This window comes from Balaenoptera ricei, chromosome 21 (assembly GCF_028023285.1).
Source record: "Balaenoptera ricei isolate mBalRic1 chromosome 21, mBalRic1.hap2, whole genome shotgun sequence".
NCBI classification, from domain to species: Eukaryota; Metazoa; Chordata; class Mammalia; order Artiodactyla; family Balaenopteridae; genus Balaenoptera; species Balaenoptera ricei.
In genome coordinates, this window is record NC_082659.1 from 4964845 (window position 1) to 4991931 (window position 27087).

The 27087-nt window shown below is 36.9% G+C and overlaps 1 protein-coding gene across 2 annotated transcripts in view; it reads right to left on the bottom strand.

Annotated features, from left to right (window-relative positions):
• The window catches only part of NEIL3 (nei like DNA glycosylase 3), a 192743-nt gene extending 167102 nt beyond the window's left edge, over positions 1–25641 (bottom strand). For both annotated transcript variants that reach the window (XM_059909548.1, XM_059909547.1), the window contains exon 1: positions 25497–25641. The gene's annotated coding sequence lies outside the window, so the exon portion shown is untranslated. The remainder of the gene's footprint in view (positions 1–25496) is intronic.
• Between the last annotated feature and the right edge of the window lie 1446 nt (positions 25642–27087).

Sequence of the window (27087 nt, forward strand, 5' to 3'; positions counted from 1 at the left end):
CAGGACTTAACTGTAAAGGGAAATTCGGGATTTTATTTGAAATGTGTGCATTTTTCACAAATACAAAACTATCTCAGAGAGTGACCCAAGTCCAAGTTAGTTTAACCTTAGTTTTCTTGATGTGGAAAATACATTTGAGTTGATCACTATACTTTAGTTGAAGCTCTGTATTGAAAGAAAGTGTATTATTTTAATTAATTGTGACACAGCAGCAAGCTGGGGTTTCTAATAGTTATAAAATGTTTAGAAGTACCTATTCATCTTCCAGGATTAAATCTACGGAACTGTCATACAGGGGAATCTTCTAACAAATTCTTTCTCCCTGAAGTACAGATTTCTTTTTTGGACTTGTCTGATTTGAGAACATAAGTTATGTTGGATACCATGGATTTTAACTCATGGATGTGTTAGAGAGGGCATTTTCATGATGAAAGAAAACAACATTTTTACCGTCTAACTCTCCTCAACTACTCTGGGGACTTTGAGAGCTGTCAATATGGAAGAAATTCTAACATTCAGTTTCTGGAGCAATGATTATATTTTGGGCCATCATTTCCACAGAGTATGGCTGGAAAGAGTATATATGCTTTGGAGAGATCGCCATGGGGGCAGAGTATATGGGGTGAGAAGGAGAAGGGGGACGTCTAGCCTCTGGTGCTCTCAATACCCTACTTCATGTGCTGTCCTGCTTGCTGGGTATCACTTCACTTCAGACTGACCTGTCAGGCATCGTAACTTCTCTTGCCACTCCACTGACCACAGAAGTTCACTGCCATTATCTAGAGGCTGCACTGTGCCAATCTTTATATAGTGCAAGGTAAAATTGGAGAATTGGTGGGTCTGCAGGGATGGAGAATGACTTTTTCCTCCTTGTCTATGACACAAGTCAGTATTATTTGTATCCCTTGATTTTAAAAGTTTAGAAAAATTACTCTCAATTTTTAAATGAGCCTCTCTCTCTCCCTTCCTGATACATATTTGCATCCAGAGGGCTAGTTTTCCAGCTGGTTTACATAGCTACAGTTGTAGCCATGACACAGACTACTGCCCTCCATATATTTACTTTGTTCCTAAGTTAAACTCATAAAGCCTCATTCCTTCTTTAGGATGATGATAATAACTAATTATGTATGAAGAAATCTTGAGTAATTTTATGTTAACTCATTTTATGATAATTAACTCATTTTACTGTCACAATCAGTTAGGTAAGAGCTGATATTATTCTGCTTTTATAGGTGAGGAAATTGAGATCAAAGAGATTAAGTACAAGATCACACAGCTGGTAAGGGACAGAGCCAGGATGCAACCTCAAAGAACCACCAAACTCTGCTTTGAATAGACTTCAGGCTACACACATATCATATAAACACATAGGATAACTTTTAATCTCCTTGATCCCAAGGTAGGATTTTAAGCTATGCACCTAAAGCAATTAGAGAAAGAGGAACAAAAAAACCCCGAAGTTAACAGAAGGAGAGAAATCATAAAGATCAGATCAGAAATAAATGAAAAAGAAATGAAGGAAACAATAGCAAAGATCAATAAAACTAAAAGCTGGTTCTTCAAGAAGATAAACAAAATTGATAAACCATCAGCCAGACTCATCAAGAAAAAAAGGGAGAAGACTCAAATCAATAGAATTAGAAATGAAAAGGGAGAAGTAACAACTGACACTGCAGAAATACAAAGGATCATGAGAGATTACTACAAGCAACTCTATGCCAATAAAATGGACAACCTGGAAGAAATGGACAAATTCTTAGAAAAGCACAACCTTCCAGGACTGAACCAGGAAGAAATAGAAAATATAAACAGACCACTCACAAGCACTGAAATTGACACTGTGATTAAAAATCTCCCAACAAACAAAAGCCCAGGACCAAATGGCTTCACAAGCAAATTCTATCAAACATTTAGAGTAGAGCTAACGCCTATCCTTCTCAAACTCTTCCAAAATATAGCAGAGGGAGGAACACTCCCAAACTCATTCTACGAGGCCACCATCACCCTGATACCAAAACCAGACAAAGATGTCACAAGGAAAGAAAACTACAGGTCAATATCACTGATGAACATAGATGCAAAAATCCTCAACAAAATACTAGCAAACAGAATCCAATAGCACATTAAAAGGATCATACACCATGATCAAGTGGGGTTTATCCCAAGAATGTAAGGATTCTTCAATATAGGCAAATCAATCAATGTGATACACCATATTAACAAATTGAAGGAGAAAAACCATATGATCATCTCAATAGACGCAGAAAAAGCTTTTGACAAACTTCAACAACCATTTATGATAAAAACCCTCCAGAAAGTAGGCATAGAGGGAACTTACCTCAACATAATAAAGGCCATATATGACAAACCAACAGCCAACATCGTTGTCATTGGTGAAAAACTGAAACCATTTCCTCTAATATCAGGAACAAGACAAGGTTGTCCACTCTCACCTATTATTCAACATCGTTTTGGAAGTTTTAGCCACAGCAATCAGAGAAGAAAAAGAAATAAAAGGAATCCAAATTGGAAAAGAAGAAGTAAAGCTGTCAGTGTTTGCAGATGACATGATACTATACATAGAGAATCCTAAAGATGCTACCAGAAAACTACTAGAGCTAATCAATGAATTTGGTAAAGTAGCAGGATAGAAAATTAATGCACAGAAATCTCTTGCATTCTTATAAACTAATGATGAAAAACCTGAAAGAGAAATTAAGGAAACACTCCCATTTACCATTGCAACAGAAGAATAAAATACCTAGGAATAAACCTACCTAAGGAGACAAAAGATCTGTATGCAGAAAAGTATAAGACACTGATGAAGGAAATTAAAGATGATACAAATAGATGGAGAGATACACCATGTTCTTGGACTGGAAGAATCAACATTGTGAAAATGACTATATTACCCAAAGCAATCTACAGATTCAATGCAATCCCTATCAAACTACCAATGGCATTTCTCACAGAACTAGAACAAAAAGTTTCACAATTTGTATGGAAACACAAAAGACCCCGAATAGCCAAAGCAATCTTGAGAAAGAAAAATGGAGCTGGAGGAATCAGGCTCCCTGACTTCAGACTATACTACAAAGCTACAGTAATCAAGACAGTATGGTACTGGCACAAAAACAGAAATATAGATCAATGGAACAGGATAGAAAGCCCAGAGATAAACCCACGCACATATGGTCACCTTATTTTTGATAAAGGAGGCAAGAATATACAAAGGAGAAAAGGGAGCCTCTTCAGTTAGTGGTGCTGGGAACACTGGACAGATACGGGTAAAAGAATGAAATTAGAACACTCCCTAACACCATACACAAAAATAAACTCAAAATGGATTTAAGACCTAAATGTAAGGCCAGACACCATGAAACTCTTAGAGGAAAACATAGGCAGAACACTCTATGACATAAATCACAGCAAGATCCTTTTCGACCCACCTCCTAGAGAAATGGAAATAAAAAGAAAAATAAACAAATGGGATCTAATGAAACTTAAAAGCTTTTGCACAGCAAAGGAAACCATAAACAAGATGAAAAGACAACCCTCAGAATGGGAGAAAATATTTGCAAATGAAGCAACTGACAAAGGATTAATCTCCAAAATATACAAGCAGCTCATGCAGCTCAATATCAAAAAACAAACAATGCAATCCAAAAATGGGCAGAAGACCTAAAGAGACATTTCTTCGAAGAAGATATACAGATTGCCAACAAACACATGAAAGGATGCTCAACGTCACTAATCAGTAGAGAAATGGAAATCAAAACTACAATGAGGTATCACCTCACACCAGTCAGAATGGCCATCATCAAAAAATCTACAAACAATAAATGCTGGAGAGGGTGTGGAGGAAAGGAAACCCTCTTGCACTGTTGGTGGGAATGTAAATTGATACAGCCACTATGGAGAACAGTATGGACGTTCCTTAAAAAACTAAAAATACAACTACCATACGACCCAGCAATCCCACTACTGGGCATCTACCCTGAGAAAACCATCATTCAAAAAGAATCACATATCACAATGTGCATTGCAGCTCTATTTACAACAGCCAGGACATGGAAGCAACCTAATTGTCCATCGACAGATGAATGGATAAAGATGTGGCACATATATACAATGGAATATTACTCAGCCATAAAAAGAAACGAAATTGAGTTATTTGTAGTGAGGTGGATGGACCTAGAGTCTGTCATACAGAGTGAAGTAAGTCAGAAAGAGAAAAACAAATACCGTAGGCTAACACATATATATGGAATCTAAAAAAAATGGTTCTGAAGAACCTAGGGACAGGACAGGAATAAAGCACAGACATAGAGAATGGACTTGAGGACACGGGGAGGGGGAAGGGTAAGCTGGGATGAAGTGAGAGAGTGGCATGGTCATATATACACTACCAAATGTAAAATAGATAGCAAGTGGGAAGCAGCCGCATGGCACAGGGAGATCAGCTCGGTGCTTTGTGTCCATGTAGAGGGGTGGGATAAGGAGGGTGTGAGGGAGACAGAAGAGGTAGGAGATATGGGGATATATGTATATGTGCAGCTGATTCACTTTGTTATAAAGCAGAAACTAACACACCATTGTAAAGCAATTATACTCCAATAAAGACGTTAAAAAATTTTTAAAAATTAAAAAATAAAAATGTAAGCTGTGGATCAGGTAGTATCTCAGGCGTTTTATCTCCTTGCTAGGAATATCCACGTTTTCATCATAACTTTTTTTTTAAACATAACTGACATCACATATTTTGGCAATATTAAAAATAAATGTTTTATGCAATCACAAAATAATTACTCTTTTTTTTTGCAACTTGAACTGTGTCTGAGTCTGACATCTACAGTGCAATTAATTATCTGTACTCAAAATGTTTGCTCAGATTTGTTGATGCATTAAAATATTTTAAATACAAGCAGTTACAAGGTAAAGAATTTTATATAATTATTTAAAAATTCCAAGAATGAGTTTATGTGGTCATTTAATGCTCACACACTTTCTAAGACATCTGATTCCCTGCTCCATGAAAGAAGGATGTCTCCTTTCACACCACCATCATTTCCCTTCCCCTTCCTGCAGATATATTTGACAGTTATTCTTTGTACTTTATCATATAATTTAAAAAATATATTTAAACCTCTAAATTTTATTCCATTGATTTAAGTCATGTCTCCCTATTTCTCCATTCTAGCCATACCCTTCTAATCTTCCCTCTTCTTCCAAAAATACCTCCTAGATTCTGTCAGTTATTCCTTTATTTTTACATTACCATCTTGGTAGTATTGTTTGTAGCTATACTTTCTTCATGCTTTATCTACAGATGGATTTTAAAAGTGGAAAACCAATAAAATAGCATCGCAACGGCTGTGGCTTGGTCAATGTTGCTCTCTTTAGAGCTAAGGAATGGCCAGGATTACATTTTCTTCATTTTGAGTCCGACATCACCACTGCTGGGTTGCCTCAAAGAATCTGTTCCTAGATCAAGGTCAAAATAATTATCTTTTCTTACATTCCTTCAGTTATTATTGAAATTATGACAGGTGTTAATTAGCTTTATGTTTGTACTGTGACCTCCTTGTATGGTTTTTGATTTTTCTGTTCCTTCTAATTGTGCGCCGCTGGAGAAGCCGGGCATTCACACTCACTGGCCTCCATAGCTCTAAGCTACGGGGGAAGGAGTGACGCTGCAAAGTTCCTCTATGAGGGATTTGACTTCGGTATGGGAGCCTGGCTGGAGCTAGGCATTTTGTAGGACAGTTATTTTACAGATGGACGGTGTCAGTTATGTGCTTATCTCTGGGGACACCAGGAAGTACAGCATTGACTCTTGGCCAGATAAGGTAGTAGGCTAATTAATGATTTACGACATGCGGTTCAAAGTTTGGAACTCCCTGGTGAGACACAGGCTGGTTTTTTTTATTAATGGCTTATATCTGGCATAACCGGTTTGGCTAGGTGACTACAAGGGAATGGAGGATCCTGCTGAAAATTCTAGGAACCAAGTTTGCACAAACCTCAGAGGCTCAGTCCAGAGACAAAGCAAGCCCTGTGTGAATAAGATGAACCCGAAGTAGCTACGCTTGGAAGTCTCTTGGGCCCTGATGCTTCCTTACATCCTCTTATTCCTTCTGTACTGTACCCTTTGCCTTTATTAAAAGCTTTAAATGAATGTGCTCTGTGGAATCGTGTGAGTCCTTTTACTTATCTGACCCTGTTGTAACTGTTGCAGCATTTAAACCTTCTCTGAATCTTCTCTATTCCTATGATTTAATCTTGAGCTCAGTGCTCCACTCTGTCTGCTCTCCTTTTGCAGGACATAGGCTTCCTTAAAATCTGGCAAGGCAGCCCTTTGACTTTCAGATTTTGTCCTTAATTGGTTATTAATCATCCTGGGTTTGTGATTATCTCCCTTCACTGGATTAACGGCACTCCATCACAGCCGCGCGATTCAATAATCTATTCTCTCCTACTTCTCAAGTGCAGAAATATTGCCCTGGCTGATGTACTCCATCCCACCATTATTCCATCCCGGTTCACTAATGATAAATGTGTTAACAACTGCGTCATTACAGTAGTCATGGGCTATCTGTTCTCCATCCACCACTGGTAATGGAGTCCTTAATGCCAGATTTCTGGTGATTGATTCATATCCAAAATCTCATTCTAGAATCTGTTTCCTTGTGAGAAACACAGCCATGAGCCAATCAGCAGCAGATATTTGTGGCAGCTTGAGGATGAGGGCATTGGCTCTGCAAAAGGAAATGTGGGAACTCCCACAGCATCTCTACATTTGCTCTTTTTTTCTTAGCTATTTGTACAGGGTTTTTTTTTTTTTTTTTTTTTTTTTGCCACACCGCACAGCTTGTGGGATCTTAGTTCCCTGACCAGGGATCAAACCCATGCCCCCTGCAATGGAAAGATGAAGTCCTAACCACTGGACCACCAGGGAAGTCCCCCCTATTTGTACATTTTTAATAGTCAACTTAATATGTTTTCAGGAGGGAGGTAAGGCAAATGTATGTGTTGATTCTATTATCTAGAAGTGGAAGCAGTTATTTTTTATTTTAATTTAATAGTGATTTGTTAAGCCAAACCATTAACCTATATTCTAATTAATTTCTCAATTTATCCATGGAAAGGAATTTTTCAGACAAAGTAGGCAAAACTACAATCTAATCAACCATTCTCACATTCATCCAAATGGAAATCAATATTACTACTCAGGATCTGAAAACACAAATTGCTAAATAAATAATTCAATATACTTCCTCAAGAATATGAAATTATTCTATCTAGTGTAAATGAATTCAAATAAGACTTAAATCCTTCGTGAGGTCAGAATTATTTTTCCTTTGTGAAGCAAGTAGAAAATCCTTATATTATTAATTTTTAACTAACTACCCTCTTTATTGAAGAAGCTGGAGAAGTGGGTCAACTACTAAATGATGTGTATGATTAGGAAGCTCTATAAAATCAGTCTTTCTGGGCTCCGAGACAGTTGAGTTGTAAACAACATCTGGTCGACCTTAGTGGGGAGCTTACACGATGCCACCTTTAGGTGGCAGGGTGGTCCTATTTGGGACTGATGGGCATTACAATGTGGAACCTGTTCCCAAAATTACAAATGACATGGTGATGCCCTGTGACCCAGCAATTACAACTCAATGACTGTACTCTCTGGGAATAATTAGAAATGCATGCAAAAATGTGTGATTCATGATCACAGAGAGAACACTGAAGATCAACAAAATGCCAGTGGATTAGATAAATAAGTTACATTTCATAATTATGACAGAATAATGTTCAGGTATTAAATACGTTGTAGAAGAGAAAATGTTTAACCTATGACTAATTAATAGAAACTAGCTCTGAAAATACTTATTCACACACACATGCCTTTGAAATATTTTCTTTGAAAGCCCATATTTAGTCTTTTTTAAAAAATTTATTTATTTTATTTATTTTTACTTTTTGGCTGCGTTGGGTCTTTGTTGCTGCGCGTGGGCTTTCTCTAGTTGCGGGGAGAGGGGGCTACTCTTTGTTGCGGTGCGCAGGCTTCTCATTGCGGTGGCTTCTCTTGTTGCAGAGCACGTGCTCTAGGCATGCAGGCTTCAGTAGTTGTGGTTCGTGGACTCAGTAGTTGTGGCTCGTGGGTTCAGTAGTTGTGGCTCGCGGGCTCTAGAGCGCAGGCTCAGTAGTTGTGGCGCATGGGCTTAGTTGCTCCACAGCATGTGGGATCTACCCGGACCAGGGCTCGAACCTGTGTCCCCTGCATTGGCAGGCGGATTCTTAACCACTGCGCCACCAGGGAAACCCCCCATATTTAGTCTTAACATTCAATTTTCAGTTTTCTTAACTTTCCTTACCAGCATCTCATGATAAATTTGTTACTGTTGCCATCACCCCCTTTGCCATTTTGCTCAGCATTTACCAAAAATATTGTTTTTCCTTCTTCGATAATATTAGGAATAGTGCTGGTATACAAAAATGCCTGATAAAAGGCCCAGTTATTTGAAGTCATTGCTAAACAAATCCAGTCATGTTAATTCAGCTAATTTGAAACACGTGGAAATAAGCAGACTTTGCCAGTGGCAAGGAGCAGTGTGAAAAAGGAAATACATTTTGTTTTCAAGCTCCTCTGAGTATTCTACAGGCCATGCAAAGTGAAGAAAACAATGAAAATCCACACTTAGAGAAATTCATCTGAACCCTTTCAAAGTTTTATTCCTTCCAAAGCCAAGCAACGGCTAGGCTTCACCTATCTTCCAAATGAGTAACTGTTGTAGAGAAGCATTCTACTTCTTCTTAAATGGAAAATAATGGGAATTTCTTACTTTTAGTAAAATGACTTAGAGTTAGTGTTAGCATTCTGAAGACATGTGTGAGACTAATTATCTTACCCTTATGTTTTACAAAATTATATATAAAACTGTATGTGATCTTATATTGTAATAGATAGTAATTCCTCATATTAGATCCTTCATATCTAACGAAGTCGGTAAAAAATGAGGTAGAAAAATTTGAGTGTCATGGTCCCTTCCAGCTCTTTCTCAGATTACAAAGACACATATTTTCTATTACTTCCATCTTTAGTTGAAACTTTGATTACAGCTAGAGAAAATTATGTCAGCATTTGTTTTGAGGTCACCTTACCCTAATTATTTTTCTGGATTCATGTGTAACATATGGATTCGTGGCTTATGTAAGGAAAATGGCAAGTGAGTCTTAGTGTTCTTTTCAATGACTAGGTTTATAATACTGTGTTCCACTGGTCATCAGCCAAATGCTGGAGGTTCCAGCAGTGTTAAATCAAAGTAGTTCCTCCCCTGGGTCTCTCCACTAAATAATTTTATATTCCAATTATACAAGACAGAAGTTTCTAGCTATTAAATTCTTTTCATCATGTAGGATATTTATAGTTCATCTTAAATATGTGCAGATTACATGGATTCTATTTTTAAAATTAAATCATCAGATGTAATACATACAAAACATTATCACTGTGTTGTTTATGAGACATAGGGCACAGTGCCCAGAGTGCCAATAAATATTCATTAAATTAATAAATGAAGGGAATAATATACTGAGAAGACAGTATTTTAAAAAGTGGTTTTCAGGAGTTATTAGCTATCTTTTATTTTCTGTAAGGATATAGGGGATTAATAAGCTTCTTCTTCTATGTGAGGGGGTGGATGTTAGCTTGATTGTAGAAGTTATTTCACGACGTACATGAACATCAAATCATGTTATACATCTTAAATATACAATTAAAAATAAACTGAGAAACAATAGACAATGATACTATTTGTGAATTAGTGAGTGAAAAATAGGGTATGTTTTCCCTGATGTTGTCAACAAAAAGGATACAGAGAATTTAAACTATGGTTTGAGACTGTTTGTAAATTAATAGCTGTTTTAAAATATAGAAAGTCGCCAGTGGTATTAAAACTTTATAACTATGTAGAGTCATGTACAAGAGTGGCAATGCAAAGGAAACAAAAACACTTTAAAAGGAAGAGCTCACTTTTAAGAATTTCTAAGATCATCATTATTAAATAGAGGTAACAATAGAAGAGTAATTGAAATAATAATACAAATTATTAATAAATAATGCCAACACTCTGTTGAGAAGCACAAATAAAGCCCCCTTTATAAACTACAGGTTTTCATTTAGTTTTATTAAATTAGCACAATAGATGACAAAAATACCTCTTTTTCAATTTAGTTATATTTTTACTCTAGCATTTGTTTAATTTGTTTTTATCTGTAAGATTTTAGGAAAATACCATTTTCAAATTTTGTGATTTACCATAGAAGATAGAAATCATCTCTTTCAAGTTCTAAGAAATTTATTCAAGTATTTAATCATGTATTCATTCATTTGGGCATATATTATTTACTATGTATATGTACCATGTTAGACGTTGGGCAAACAACTGTAAATAAGATACCTACAGACCCTGGTCTCAGAGAGCTGTCCGTTATGTAAGGAAGACAGGTATAATCAAAACAAGTAAATAAAATATGATAAATAAAATGTGATATTAGAGGAGTGCAGGCGTTACAGGAACCGATGGAGGGGGTCCTTATTTTAAGACATAAGGAAAACTCCCCTGTTTATGTGACAGATTGAGATTGGAGGGTGAGTAATCATTTGAAGAGGAAATGAAGAGAAAAGATAAATATTTCAGGTGGAGGTAGCTATTTGTTTTTATGTGCCAAACAAGCAAAATGTTTACCCAATTCACAAGGAATGCATACACCTAAAAGAAATGTGGTGAAAGGAGATGAGAAAAAGAGAAGCACAATCAAAGAATTTAAGTACGTTGGCTTTGGATATAGATTTCTGAATTAGAAGGGAAAGAGAGGCAGAAAAGGCCACCTCTTTTAACGTGGGGACAACGGGACGTGGGAATGGCAACCTCTGAGTGCACAGAATGGCTTCTTGGAGAGCAAGGTTGGAGGCAGAGAGACCACCTTAGAAGGCTGGGGCAGAAACTGAAGTGAGAAATAATGGATGGAAAGAATTTAACAAACTGAACAACTATTCGGATGTAGAAGTAACCAGACTTTGTCACTGATATGTAGGAATTAACAAGAGGAAGATACAAAGGATAAATGTTGAATCTTGTGTCTTGGGCAAATGAATCTATTGTGTTACCTTTATTGACATGAGTAACACTGTCAGTAAAATCACTTTGACAAAGGTATATTTATTTTATGATATGCTAAAAATATTTTTTAAAAATTGTTTGTGATCGTAAGGAAGGCAAGATGGTAAGTATAGAAAGTGATGTCAGTCCACTAACGTTAAAAAAAAAAGAAAGTTATGTCAGAGAAACCTCATTGTTTTTTAAGATAAGAAAAGTTTGGGTTTGTTTGGACATTGATGGGAAGATATCAGTAGAGTACAGAGAAGTTAATGAGAAGAAGTTAAGGAATACGACTCAACTCGGACCAGAGGTAAAAGGATTAGTTTCTTTCTCTTTTAACAGAAGCAAGAGATTTAGGAAGTTCCCTCCTGAGGTTTTTATTTTCTTTATGAATGGAAGCAAGATCATCTTATGAGGGCAAGATAGTAAGGAAGAAGGAAGAAACGAACATTTCAAGAGAGGAGAAATTGCAAAATATGCTAGTGGAGAACCAGAAATACATTGGTCTAGGGAAATATCATAAGACTGTAAGTCCATGTTGAGGTCCCAGTTGATCATGAAGACCATGAATATTATAGTGGTATCAATTTTTATTGTTTTATTGTGTGGTTTATTCTGGCAATGCTCAGAACCTGGGGACAGGAGTGGAATAGACAGTCAGATAAGCTCATTACAGGCTGGGGCTGTGCTGAGTGAATGAAACAAAAAGAGTTATCTCGAGGGCATTTAAACTATTAGTCAAAGGGAAATGAAGTTCTTGACTATTTCATTCCTATCTATATAGAGAGAGCATACAATCAGGTATGGATAGATAGGGAGAAAGGAGTGGGTCAATGAACTGATGTCCTGAAATGCTTTAAGGAGTGAGTTCATTGAAAATGATAAAGCAAGTGGTGTTTAAGGATTGAAGTTAATGATCAGGTAATAGGAAATTTGGAATTTCATTACACAGGTGGTACATTTCTTAATGATAAGACATTCTGGGATGTATCCATGAGAGGAGTAGCTAGAATGGACTATATATACAATAACTGACAAGTCACAAAGAAACCAGGATGCTGGAGGAATTGTCTTCATACATCTTGACGTGGCACAGATTTATGGTGGAGCTGGGGTAGAGGGAGCTTCTGAACCAAGTGTGAGCATTTTCAGTACTGAGGGAGCAGGACCAGGAAGTGGATTAAGGACAGAGACAAACGGAATAGAAAGTGGAGCAGTCAGCAAGGAGAAACCGCAAAGAAAGAGCTGTTTTCATAACGAGTGGAGACCTGATCATCTAAAAGTAGCATGAAACACACAGATCCCATCTAACTTTTATTGGAGGAGAGGAGGACAGGGGTGGAGGGAAGGAAAGAACATCTTCCTCTGGATGGTGCAGCGGAAGGAATGATGCCTCAAGGAAACGTTATGTTTCAATTAAGGCCAAGAGGTGTTGGGAAAGTTTGCAGAAAAGGGGAGTTTCTTCATTACGAAGAGTCGTTAGAGATGGCAGAGTGAAAAGGAAAAGAGAAGTGAAAAGTAGGCACAGGAAAGAGTGCCGTATTTTCCCAGTGTTTTAAAGTTGGTTCTTACTTCATAATCTGAAGAGAGATCACTGGTTTCTAAATTTGCCAGATTAACTCAATCCAGAACTTCAGCTTTGAGAGGATCTGGCAAAATGAATGCCACTTTCTTTATAACCTCCCAAATATGGATTTACACACATTGTCAAATCAGCATCATGTGGGACAGTAGTAGGCACATTTGGAATTTTGTCTTTGAACTTGAAGTTCTGGGAGTTCTGCTCTGTCATCCCCACCCCCTGCACTCTCTAGTCTTGCTTCACGCTTTCACGGAACTGCTGCTAAAAAAAGATGTGTAAGAAAGATTTCAACGCCCGTCTCCTGTAAAGCGGTGTGAATGTCAGTCACTAGGTGAGTTCCCCATGGGTTATATCACTGTTTTAATTATTAAAATATTATATATTGATCTCTGTTAGAACTAGTTTCCTCTGTTATTCTCCTTTGCAAAAATGTATAATCAAGAACAAAGATTAGTATTAAAAATTAACTCTTTATATAGATATGCTCTGTACATTGATACACATTGTGTTGTTATATTTGACTTTATTCATTCCATCTTATTTATTTTCTATTTAATTTCCTTTTCCCTTTTCATCTTTTCCCCCAGATTTATGACTTTCTTTTAATTATCTAGGCATTTGAAAGTTCTACAGCATATTTCTATTCTTATGGTCACCATTATATTTTTACCAAGTATATTTAATCTATATTTTCTATCATTGTAGAGAATTATTAAAAATCTGTGACTTCCTCTCAAATAAAATGAGACCCTGTACAGTTTTGCTGCACTCGATCCATTTCCCCTCTACCCCTAGTGTTTGCTGACATCTTCTAGAATTTTAAATTCAAGATTCTTTTTATGATTTTTATTTTTTATATTATGTCACTTCTATTTTCTTAAAATTATGTTATTCTTTATAGATGCATTATTCCAGTTAGCTAAATTTAACTATTTTTTAAATTGTATCTCTCACCCAAAGTAAAATATAGATAATCCCTTGTATCTCAGAAGTTTTCTCAGTGCCTCTCCCTATTTGCATTTCTCTCCTGGCCACTAAACGTGTAATTACTATCCTAAATTCTGTGGTAATCATTCCACAGATTTTTCAAAATGCTTTAGTCAATGAACATATTTGTAAATGATATATTGCTTAGTTTTGCCTGCTTTTCAATATTATATAAACCAATTATCCTATAACTGTATATTCACAGGCAACTTGCTTCTTTCACTTAACATTGTATTTTTCAAATTCATCACTGTTGATGCATTTAGTTGTGGTTCTTTCACTTTCCCTGCTCTAGAGTATTCCACGGTATAAATATGCCACAGTGCACTTATCATTCTACTGCGGTGTCACTTCTGGTTTGGGGCAATTATGAGCGATTTTTCTGCGAACGTATTTGTACGTGTCTCCTGGTGTAACACGTTTATATTCAGAAGTGGAACTGCTTTGACGTCCAGTTTGCTCTTGTTCAACTTAAATAGGTAAATACTAAGTCATTTTAAAGTTCAGCTGTACCAATTTACATCCCCCTAGAAGTCACTGAACGTTTCTTCTGTTCCACATGATCTACAGAATTTTATATTTCACACTAATTTTTTTTCCCAAACTGATGGGCCTGAAAAGCTATCTTGTTGAAACTTGCATTTCCCTGACTCTTTATAAGGTTCCACATTTTTCAAATATTCTTCTATTGGGTTGTTTTTCTTATTTATTCATAGAGTTTTAAAATACATATATTAATCACATATATTTTTCAAATACGTTTGCATAATTCGTGTTTTATGTTTTTTGCTTTCTTTATGGTGTCATTTAATACACAGAAATTCTTAATGTTACTGTAGTCAAACTGAACAATTCTTTCTTTTATGGTTTGTACTTTTTATATCTTGTTTAAGAAATCATTCCCTCCTTACCTGTAAGATTACAAAGGAATTTTCTTCTAGAAAATGTTTTGCAGTTTTGCCTTTTACATTTAGGCCTTTAATCTACTTAAAGTTAAATTTCCCAGTTTAATTCGTTTTTTCATGTTATCCAAATGCCCCAGGAGAATTTATTGTCCAGTGTCTACCATGTCTGCTCAGTAATAAATCAAATGCATGCATATCTGCATGAGGCTATTTCTCAGTTTTTCATCCTGTTTCATTAGTTTTTCTATCCCAGCAAAATGCCATACCATTTAGTGACTATAGATTCATAATAAACCTTTATATCCATTTGGACAAATGTCCTCATCTTAATATCTGTTTTTATGCATTTCTTTGATATTCTTGGATTCTTTTGTGATTTCATAAAAATTTAAGAATAAGCTTGTTAAGTATCCCAAGGAAAACTTTACTGAGATTTTGATTGGCTTACTTTGTATCAATAATTCAATTTGGGGAGAAATATTATCTTTATAATATATAGTCTTCCATCCAAAATGCGGTATTTTTTCCATTTATCTAGGACTTCTCCAATAAAGTTTTGTAATTATTTCCTTGATGGTTATACACGTATTTTATTTTTGATACTTTTGAAAACATCTGTTTGAAAATGTTCTTTAAAAAATTTTATGGTAATATCCAATTTTTAATGATATATTTGATTTATTATTCCATATTGATTTTATATCAGCATACTTGCCAAACTAAATATATACAATATATATTTTCTATATTTATCTATATGTTCTTATACATTTTGTATGAATATAATCATGTCATGAAGATGATGGAAGATGAAAATTTGCTTTCACATTATTTCTTTATATTGCTCTACTATAGGGGATAGATCCTAAAGTATAATGTTGAATAGAACTGGATTTAGGGGCCATCCTTGTCTTATTCCAGATCTTAAAGGAATAATTTCAATGTTTCACAATTAAATAAGGTGCCCACTATAGGGATTTTTGTAGATACTCTTTATTAGACTAAAAAGTTTTTTCTGTTGCTAGTTTTGAAACATTAAAAAAACATGATTGGATATTTGAATTTATCAAATTCTATTTCTGAATTTAATATGATAATAATATGTATGCTTTTAAAAAAATCTGTTAGTGTGACAAATTGCATGCATTTATTTTCTAAAGTTAAAAGAAAATTGCATTCCTGGGAGTTATTAGATTTATTTAATTAATATCTAGTTTAGGATGTTTGTTTCTATGTTCATGAGCGAGATGAGATCAACCTATAATTTTCCTTCTCCCTTTGTCCATGCGAAATTTTGTATCAAGGTTACACTTGCCTTACAAAGTGAGCTGGAGATTGTTCTCTTTTTTTGTGTTTTGGAATAGTTTATGATTCATCAGAATTATGTGTTCCTCGGTTGTTAGAATTTGCCAATCAAATTGCTGTGTCTGGTGAAAAGATGCTCAACGTTGCTAATCATCAGGGAAATGCACATCAAAATCACAATGACACACCACCTCACACCTGTCAGAATGGCCATCATCAAAAAGACCACAAATAACAAATGTTGATGTTGGTGGGAATATAAAGTGGTGCAGCCACTATGGAAAACACTATGGAGGTTCCTCAAAAGAACTAAAAATAGAACTACCTTATGATCTACAATTTCACTCCTGGGTATATATTCAAAGAAAATGAAAACATTAATTTGGAAAGACACATGCACCCCAACGTTCACAGCTGCACTTTTTACAACAGCCAAAATATGGAAGCAACCTAAGTGCCCATCAACAGATGAATGGATAAAGAGGATGTGATACATATACACAATGCAGCTACTGCTCAGCCATAAAAATGAATGAAATATTGCCATTTGCAGCAACATGGATGGACCTGGAGGGTATTATGCTTAGTGAGATGAGTCAGAGAAAGACAAATACTATATGATATCACTGACATGTGGAATCTAAAAAATGAAACGCATGAATACAACAAACCAGAAACAGGTTTACAGATATAGAGAAAAAGCTAGTGGTTACTAGTGGGGAGAGGGAAGGAGTAGGGACAAGGCAGGGGTAGGGGATTAAGAGGTACAACCTATTATGTATAAAATGAATAAGATACAGAGATATATTGTACAGCACAGGGAATATAGTCGATATTTTATAATAACTTTAAATGGAGTGTAATCTATAAAAATATTGAATCTCTATTTTGTACACCTGAAACTAATATAATATTGTGAGTCAGCTATACTTCAATAAAAAAAAAGTTGTCTGTGCCTGGAGTTTTCATTGTGTGAAGATTGTAAATTACTGTTTCAAATTCCTTGATAATGTAAAAATAGTTCTTCTTTTTAATATGTTATATAATTTAGGGAGTTTGTCCATTTAATTGAAATTTTCAATATTATTGGCCAAAAGCTATTTCATAATACCCTTTTATCATCTGTTTAATGTCTGTAGCACCAGTAGTTGTGTCCCCATTTCTTAATACTGTTTATTTGTGCCTTCTTTCATTTTTAAATTAATCAGTCAAGCCAGAGCTTTGTCAATTTAATTTTTCTTTTCAAAGAATCAACTTTTATCTTTGTATCATCCCTATTATATATTTATTTTCTATGCCACCAGTTTTTCCTCTTATCTTTATTATTTCCTTGCTTCTACTTCATTTGAGCTTGCTTTGCTTTGTTCTTATAATGTCTTTAGATGTTAATTGGCTCATTAACTTTCAGCCTTTCTTCTATTCCAATATAAACATTATGGAAATGAACTTTTTTAAGAAATTATTTTTATTCATAACTAAATAATCAAGCTAGAAAAAATTTTAATGATCAAAATGATTATAGAAACATACATTAAAATATTTTAAGGAGATTAGATAATGAATTTGCCTATGTGTCCTGCTTTATCTGCATTCCACAAGTTTTTATGTATTTCATCTTTGTTGCTCTTGAGTTACAGTTTCTAAATTCTTTTCATAATTTTTTTTCTTGATGCATAGTTTCTTTAGAAATAAACCTCTTAATTACCAAATATTTAGTGCTTTCCTAGTGATAATCTTTGGTATTGATTTCTACATTATTTGCATTGTGAGAAAGTATATTATATTAATTCTTCATAATTTTATGAGTCTTGTCTTATATTCCATTTGAAACATATCTAGGATGCCTTTATGTCTTATCACCTGGTCAACTTTTGTTAACATTCTACATGTGTTTTAAAAAAATGTATATATGTGAATTCTCCCATTGTTGGGTGCAGTAGCTATAAGTTTTATGGTTCCTTTATTTTTTTGATCTTCATTGTTTTCTTCTACCTCCATGCTGTTCTTTTTTTTAATTATTATGATTATTTTCCCCTGGAATGTACTAGATTGGCTATCTAGGATTGCCTAGATATTGCAGTAGTTTAACCCCCTCACACAAACTACTTCATACTCATTTGACAAGCCTGAGGCAGGTCAGTGGGAGAGGTTATCTCACTCTAGTCTCTCAGGGACGCAGACTGAGGGAGACAACATTTTGACTGAAGCTGAGACAGGAAGAGCAAACATGGTAAGGCAGGCACTACCTGGTAAGGCTTTTCTGCAGAAGCGTTTTGAGGTCTCTACTGTTCACATTTCATTGGTCAAAGCAAATCACCCAAACATGCTTTCTATAGAGGGGAAATGGCCATCCTGACATTTGCTTATAAGAAGAAGGGAATCAGGATACTAGTAAACCACAGTCATCCCTGCTAAACACCAAATGTTCTGTTCACTTTTCTTCTCACATGCAAATGACCTACCCTATCCTGAAGGAGACACAAAAACCCAGGCTGTGAGTCAAGTTCAAAGTCCTGGGGCTCTGGGTGATGCACTATGGCGTCTTCACCTCAGCTTCACACCCCTGGATGGGGCTTCTCTTGATCCATTGATACATGGGTTTAAAAGACAAATGATCTGTATCCCACTCATCCTTCATGGTACAGGGACCAAGACAGGATATAGAGTAACCAATTTGATTCAGAAAGGGAAAGAATGGGAGATTCACCACAGATTTAAAAAGTGGCTCTTAACCAGTCTGAAATCCCCAAGGAGAGACATTTTGAGAGTCCCCAGGCTGTGAGAAGTCCCTGATTCCTGGAAGTAGTGTCCTGGTCCATCTGTCCCCCAGGGTTCCTGATTCCAACTTCTGGGAAATTTTCTTTTCCATTATCTTCTTTTTCCTTCTTCTTTTATTTTCCTAATAAGCATTGGGGAATGAGCCCTCTTGAGATCAAGCAGTTGTATTTGCCTGTGTCCTGCTCAGAGATGGTTGGGATCCCAATGACAGCTCTAAGTCTTAAAAAGTAATAGTCTCTTTTGGTCCAGAATGGTGGTGGCTTTGACAATAAAATATTCTTAAAAACTTGATTGACTTCTTATGGTATTTGATTCTAGCCAGCTTCATGCTTCAAAAAGAATAATCAGTTATTTCCTGGATAAAGTTATTAGATTGACCACAGTTTTCTGTTCTCTCACTCCCATGTCCTCTTTTGCTCTGAGCCATCTCTTTCTCTCTATTCATTTGTGGTTTCTTTGCTTCAACTGGGTTTCAGTGAGACTCCACATGTGAATTATCTGTTCTGTGATCTGTTTTACCCTGTTGAGAATATTTGGTGGCTACCAAACCCTTAGAGGGACTTATACTCTGAACGCTGTAGAACAATTAACTCTAAGGCCTTATCCTTATCACTAAAGAAACAGAAGAAGAATAATTTAGAAGGTAGCATAAAATAAAATAATGGTCTAGATGTTTTTCATTATCCAAGGTAGGCAAATCCAAAAGTTCAATAAAAAATTAACTGATCATCAAATGTTTAGCTACTTACTTATAATTTCCTTTCCAATAAAAATCTCATTTAAAAAGATATCCATCTTTTACTATTTTTTTTAAAAAATTGGAGTATTGAAAAACAATGTAGTTGTCAAAATTACAAAATTTTGAGGCACTTTTAATTTTTATGGAAGAAACGCTTATGAAATTAATTTGGTTCAAATTCACTTGAGATGACTTAGATATTTGTAATAATATGAAAAAATGTTTTATTTGCTGTGTACCATACTGAATGCTCTGTCACTCCCCTATTTATCATTGATATTTTGATTTACTTAATAGGGTTCCAAAGAACATCACCCTGTGCGAAGAAAAGCCAGATAACATTTCAAGGTTGTCCTCTTCTAGACGATACAAAATGAGAATGCACTTGATTTTACTCAGGCATTCCCAGTGTGGAATTAATTAGGAAACTGTCTGAATAACACTAGGATGAGGTTTTTCCTCTGCCCTTTAATGTCACGTTTTTATTTTTGGTTGTGTCTGGGCTATGGAAGTTGAAAAGAAATACGCTAACCAAAATGCATACAAATGATCACAAATGATAGGTTATTGTATGAGACTAAAACTCCTTTAAAAAAGTAGCTAGATTTTACACCTTCCTGCAGAATTTTTGTCTTCAGAAAACAAAAAAAAGACAAATAGTTATGAATATGAGGAGGAAATGTTTTTGCTTGGCTTGAGGAACTCCATGTAGGAAAGCTAGTTCCATGCAGCTAGGAGTTTACTTCCTGATTCATCCCTGGGCTCACTGGCTGTGGTAATTACAGGTACATTTTCTGGGCTTAAAACTTCCAGAAATCTTCCACACTCTTGCTAAGAATTAGATTAGTACGCATAAGATGAGAGAGAGGTATGGCAGAAGGAAGCCTGACATAGCCAGACAGGTACTAGCCGCCTGCTTTAACTGTGGAAACAAGAACAACCAAACTAATTTCTAGGTTCAAATCTGCATCTCCTAAAATACCATACTAGCGACAGTAAATATAGACATTTAAAAAGAAAATAATATTTGTGTTATTAAACTGTTTATGGAATAATTTGGGCTTTGCCTTCTCATAAACATCAATTTCACATCTGGCTGGGGAAGCCTGAGTTCCAGCAAGAAAAATGTTCCTCTAATTTGGCAGAAGTTTCTTTAGAAGACTTAAGGAAGATGAGCACTAAATAAATATTTAGAAGCTGAGTTGAATTTGACCTTTTCATCATCTTGTTTCTGGTGATGTGCATGAAGAAAATGTTAGTGATCACTTATTTGTGGAGGAAGAGATTCTCCTTTCATTTACCTTAATGTCATAGAAACAGTTTAGTGGAATGTATAACAAATTCCAATCACAGCATCATAGCCCATCCTTTTTTCTCTCACTTAAATTTATTTTTAATCTTTTTTATAAAAGCAGAGATTGAGAAATATTAAAAAAAGCAAAGCAGGATATCAAATGAGATTTTTTCCCCTTATGTGTACATATGTGCATGTGTGTTTCTTCTGTTCCATGGCCCAGGATCCTTTCTCAGTTACATATTTCAAGTGATTTTGAAATTCACTAACAGAAACATTTGTACTAAATATAAAGGTGCTGACCTTCTATGAGATCACATCATTAGTCTCAAAGTATTTTTATTTCCTGGGATGACTTATGCTCTACATAGTCCAAACATCACTGATAAAAACTGTATTTCAGTGACTAGCATGTATAATTATCCGATGTCTAAATAGAACCATACTTTTCCCAGCTGTATAGTATAATAATGGGCAACAGTCTACACACTAACAAGTGTTCTATTTTCCTAAAATTGAAAATGAAAAATTCAGTTGTTGGCAGTTCGACATTTACATTTCTTTGACATCTGTGCCTATTCTAAGTATTCACTCCTTGGTTGTATATTCCAGCAAAATCGATTTTTCTTTGCACTCCATAAGGAGTAGAGTCATTAATGTTGAATACTTTCCTGTAGTTTATTTTGAAGCAAAACAAGCTAATTAAATCTATTTCATTGACTTAAGGTTGATGGAAAGTGCTGGAAAAGGCCATAGCTGACCATGTTGATTTATTTTTAAACTCTAGTAAGTGGTTGCTTTGTGTTCCAAATAGATATCTGGGAGGAAAATGAACTCATTCCACTCATTTATAAAATTCTTGGGCTTGAGGTGAAACTATCTCAGACAAATTAATAGATCCCTTCATGGGTGTTGTTCTTTATTTCCCTAAAGAAAAACATTGAACATTCCAGAATTGTTAGAAATCTTAAAAATAACGCCAGTGAGTTCAAGGCTATTGGCTCATTCCCTCTACATGTTTGATTTTTTTTTTCTATTTCATGATCATGGACTATACCCCAGACCAACTAGCCATCTCAGAAGGGTGCCTATTGCTTCAAGTTTAACAACAATAACAGCAAGCACAACAGCTTAGACAGATAAGCATATGTTGATCATGGATGAGTTATATCACTTTTCTCAAGCCTTAAAGAGTGTCCATTATATTAAGAACTATGTGCTAGTGATGGGAGAAGGAAAAAAAAAGGATAAAGTCCCAGTCACTGATGGGCAAACTCACAGTTGATTTATTTGGTCTCATGGACCATAGTGCAAAGCCAGGCTTCACTGGGTACCAAGTAAGTGGTAAAGGAGGAACGGTCTCTTCAAGGATGATCTGCGTCAGTCATTCATCCAGATGTCCAGATAGTGGGAACAGAACGGGAAGGGTTTTGGGAAGAAGAAATGAGCAATGAAGTGGGTGTCGGGGGAGGTGCAACGGGCAGGGTTGTGAAAGTGAGAAAGGAAATGATGCATTTCAGAAGATCCTGACCAGAGAGCTTGAAAGCGGCACCGAGGGCACGGAGGGAAGCTGTGCTTAGTAAGATCTGAGGAGCTCCACAAATTCCACGTGGCGGAAGGCCAAGAACATCATTTATGAAAATTGTCATTTTACTCTGACAGAGCTGAAGAGACATTGAAGACTTCTGAACAGGCAGTGTGATGCTTGGAACAGTATTTAGGAAAGGCAGAAGAGTCTGCAAGGTGGATTACATAGTGACTGCTCTCAGTGACATCAAAACACCTTCCTTTGGAACCAGAAGCCCTCCAACACTTTCCATTTCAACCGAAGTTAAGTCTGAACTCCTACAAGGCCTACAAAGCTGGTCCTCCCCTGTCTTCAACGTCATGTCTTGCTTTGCCCCCTTGTCAGCAGGCTCCAGCTCCACTGCCCTCTTTCCATCTCTAGACAAGCTCATTCTTCCCTCTCATCCTTTGTCATTCTTTTCCCATGGCCAGGAAAGCCCTTCTCCATGTCTGTACTTGGCTAATCCTGTCCCCTACATTCAGTGTTCACCTCAACTCCAGCCCGGTTCAGAGACTTTTCATGACCTGATTATCAACTTTTGTTTGCCTCACCATCAGCCTCTCTGCACCCGCCCCGTGTGCACTTATGATGACCTAAGACTTTATATTTATTTACGTGTTTAATTTTAGTCCATCTCCTCTTGGTAGACTGGAAGCTCCATAAGAAATGGGGTTTGCCGTATGGACACCAAGGGGGGAAAGTGGGATGAACTGGGAGATTGGGATTGACATATACATGCTAATATGTATAAAATAGATACTAATAAGAACCTGCTATATAAAAAATTAAATTAAAAAGAAAAAAAAGACAGATACTAATTAAGCCACAGGTTATCCTCTGAAATATATGCAAATAATTACATTTAGAGAAAATGGAAGTGAAGCCACTAATGCTCACACTGAAAGGAACTAAAGGGAATCCTGTTCTCTTTGGTCCTTAGGACTTCAGTTGAGAAGGCGGAACGCACATGAGGAAATAAAAGAGGACAAAAAAAAAAAAAAAGAAAGAAATGGGGTTTGCATCTCTCTTTGTTCACTGCTTTATACTTGGCACCTAGGACAGTGTCTGGAACACATTCCATAGGTATTGGTTAAGTCAATGAATGAATTGGAATAGGGTGAGATTGTAATTCAAGGCAGAAAGGCCTGCAAGTTGTAGACAAAGCAGTACCTAAATATACAGCCTGAGTACTGGAGTTCCCACAGTCCACACTCTCAGTGCCCACAGGATGCTAATACACTACCTGATGATCCAGGTATCCATGACCCAGGTTCACAGGCCAACAAACATATGCCAATAACGGCCTTACTGTCCACAAGCTCCTTCAAGAGAAAATGGGATGGATTTGGAAGGCAGTATCTTTTGTCACAGAAGTCACTGCCATGGAAACATACATTTCCATGAACAATTATACTTGGTTCAAACTATAAAATTAACACTCTAGTTGTAACTTGCGGATGGGCAATTTGGAATAAACACGCTCTTTCACTGATTTCCTAAAGTGGTTATAAACTTTGATTACCTTCTAATAAGACCCTGTTTTTATGTTTTTAATAGTAATGTTATTACACTGGGACTATTTCATGAAACATTTTGCAAAGAATTTGAAATAGTACTTAGAGTTCTCCCAAGCCACCAGGATCCCCACATAAGATAAATCAGGAAACAAAATAAAACCAAAATAAACTTGATAATGCTGACTGAAATTATGTAAACTCAAACCCCACACACTCCCTCAAACTCTTCTTAATTTTAAGTACATTGGGCCATGAAGACCAATTAAAAATCAACTATGAACTAATGAAGGTTTAGCTTTTCAAAATTTTAATGGAATTATTCATTAACTTATTTTCAAATATTTGAAGTTAGATAGTAAACTGCCTTAACTAACATTCCCTGCTCTTTATAACCTGGGTGACTACATGTTTATAAAAACAAAGAATGCTGTTGAACATAATCAAGGAAGGTAAGTTTTGGAGAGAACTGTGTAAGATTTTAATAAGAAATTGGAGTACAATAAGATCACAGCTTCCACTGCATTATGTGCTTGTGCAATGCTGACACATTTCAATATAGAGATACGTGTCTAATCTTCACTCTAGGCACCAATACAGCTCACTGAGCATCTTTTGTTGTGAGCAGATGAGACTCAGATCGCCAGCGATAACTGATTTTACCAAACTTTCCATAAAAGAATAGTACAATCTAGATGAGTGGTTTGCAAATTATACAATAAAATCCCTTAAAAACCCTCCAGGTGGTGTGGAAACTGATCCAAAATCTGAAGTAAGACAGTCTGACTGCTTGTGAGATTCCCTAGCAGCAGAGGAGGGAAAATAGGAGAATTGTTTATTTTGAGTCACTACCTCTGGAAATTCACTAATCATAGCCTGTGGGGAGCTGAGTGAACACAGCATGCTGTTGCTGCCGCAAATGCCAACTCGAATAAGATGTGACACAGTTGGATCCCACCATCCTTTGGCTGTCAACCGCAGAAAGAAAGGCCACCCATACGTGCAAGCCAGGCAGAAAGGGAAGAAAAATCCCAGAAATTCTTACTAAAAAAAGCCCCATCCGATACTCCGGCTTTGTCCCTACATCTCACAATCCCTACCGAGAGTGTCCCGCTCAACCTGCAGTGTCTTTCTTGGCCTGTGGGACTAAAGGCAAGGATTGGGTGTCCAGAGTGCAGGGTCAAATGGCAGAGCTCTGGAGCAGTCGTTCTATGGAAATAGATGGGAGGGGCCGTGGGCAACAGTTTCAGTCTATGAAAAGCACTGATTTAATTCGCGTTAGTAATCTGTCATGTGCATAAGGTCAGAATTAGCATGCTACAGGGTAAAACTGGTACTCTCGGGCTTCCCTGCTGGCGCAGTGGTTGAGAATCTGCCTGCCAATGCAGGGGACACGGGTTCGAGCCCTGGTCTGGGAAGATCCCACATGCCGCGGAGCAACTGGGCCCGTGAGCCACAACTACTGAGCCTGCGCGTCTGGAGCCTGTGCTCCACAACAAGAGAGGCCGCGATAGTGAGAGGCCCGCGCACCGCGATGAAGAGTGGCCCCCGCTTGCCACAACTAGAGAAAGCCCTCGCACAGAAACGAAGACCCAACACAGCCAAAAAATAAATAAATAAATAAATTAATTAATTAATTAAAAACAAAAAACAAAAAAACCTGGTACTCTCAGCCGAGGCCCTCCGGTGAGCGAAGAATGCTGGGTAATGATCACTGTACCGTCCTGTGAGCAGCTGCCGCAGATGACCCGTCGCCTTTGCTCTAATCCTGCAGAGGACGGCGTCAATCAGCGCGTCCCATGCGTGTTCCCTGGCACCCAGGGAAGTCAGGGAAGTCACCGGAGCGGAGAACCCAGAGGGGCTGGAGCTTCTGCCCTGCACTGGCCGGGTTGTACCCTGACCTCCTTGGACCGTCAGCTCTGGCGAGGAAAGGTCCAGGCCTCTCAGCAGTATATTTCAACTACTTGTTGTTAAATAATTTTGCAAAGGAGAAACTGATCTGCATAAAGCGGGGTAAATACCACCAAGCTTTCGACAATGTTTTCCCTTTTTTCCCCATTGGGGACACAATCTTCCTCATGACATTTCATCATTTCATTGACTGTCACTGAAGTGTCAGCACGTTTGTGGTGGTACATTTGCAATCAGAATACTAGGTGGCCAGAAATTTTTTTAAAAATTTGCAAGAGACCTAAAGTAGTTCTATACGGAGGGAGAGATTTCAAATAGGTCAAGGCAGTTCTGGGCATCCTTCAATACTCTGATGGCAAAACGTATATAATTCAGAATTTTATTTAAAAATATTTCATGCTTGACAGCATGTTGAATGTTCCAGTAAATCCAAAGAAGGACGGAAAGAAGAAAATATTAATATTATGTTATGCATAACATTTCCACTATGTATGATTAGTAACCCAATTTTGTAACCCGATTCCATATGTCCAAATAAGATACCAAAAATCTCAGGGTGTCACCAAATGCTTCACCAGCTTCTCAGTCCCACCCAAAACTGCTGCTCTGTGTCACGAAGTAGTAACTGCCTAGCAGATCATTAGCTCAATACCAGCTACACCAAGATTGGAAAATGTGGTGCAGAGAGAAAGGATATGCGCTCACAAAGCCGGAGAGAAACAGTTCTGCCAAATATATGCACAAATTTGTGCAGTCTGCACCCTGCACATGGGCCCCAGGCTGAACTGGAGAGAGACCACCAGAAAGTCTATCCCATTGCTTATCTCTGGATTCCCAACGTGGATGCACAAAATTTGCTGTGGAAAAGGCTAGACGTGCCAAAGAGTTAATGCACCCTCTAAAAATGAACAAATACCCCAAATACCTTGCCCTCCAATTGAGACAACTCTTAAGTCACAGAACCTATAGTCTACTGGAAGACCACAGTGGACCCGCACTCCGGTTATGGTACCAACATAAGTCACCTTCCCTTCTTACTATCACAGCCGCACTCCCTTACTGATGCCTCCAAAAACTGGCTTCCAAATAAACTCCCTGCAATTGAATTTTTTTCTTTTTTAGCATCTTTATTGGAGTATAATTGCTTTACAATGGTGTGTTAGTTTCTGCTGTATAACAAAGTGAATCAGCTATACATATACATATATCCCCATATCCCCTCCCTCTTGCGTTTCCCTCCCACCCTCCCCATCCCACCCCTCTAGGTGGTCACAAAGCACCGAGCTGATCTCCCTGTGCTATGCGGCTGCTTCCCACTAGCTATCTATTTTCCATTTGGT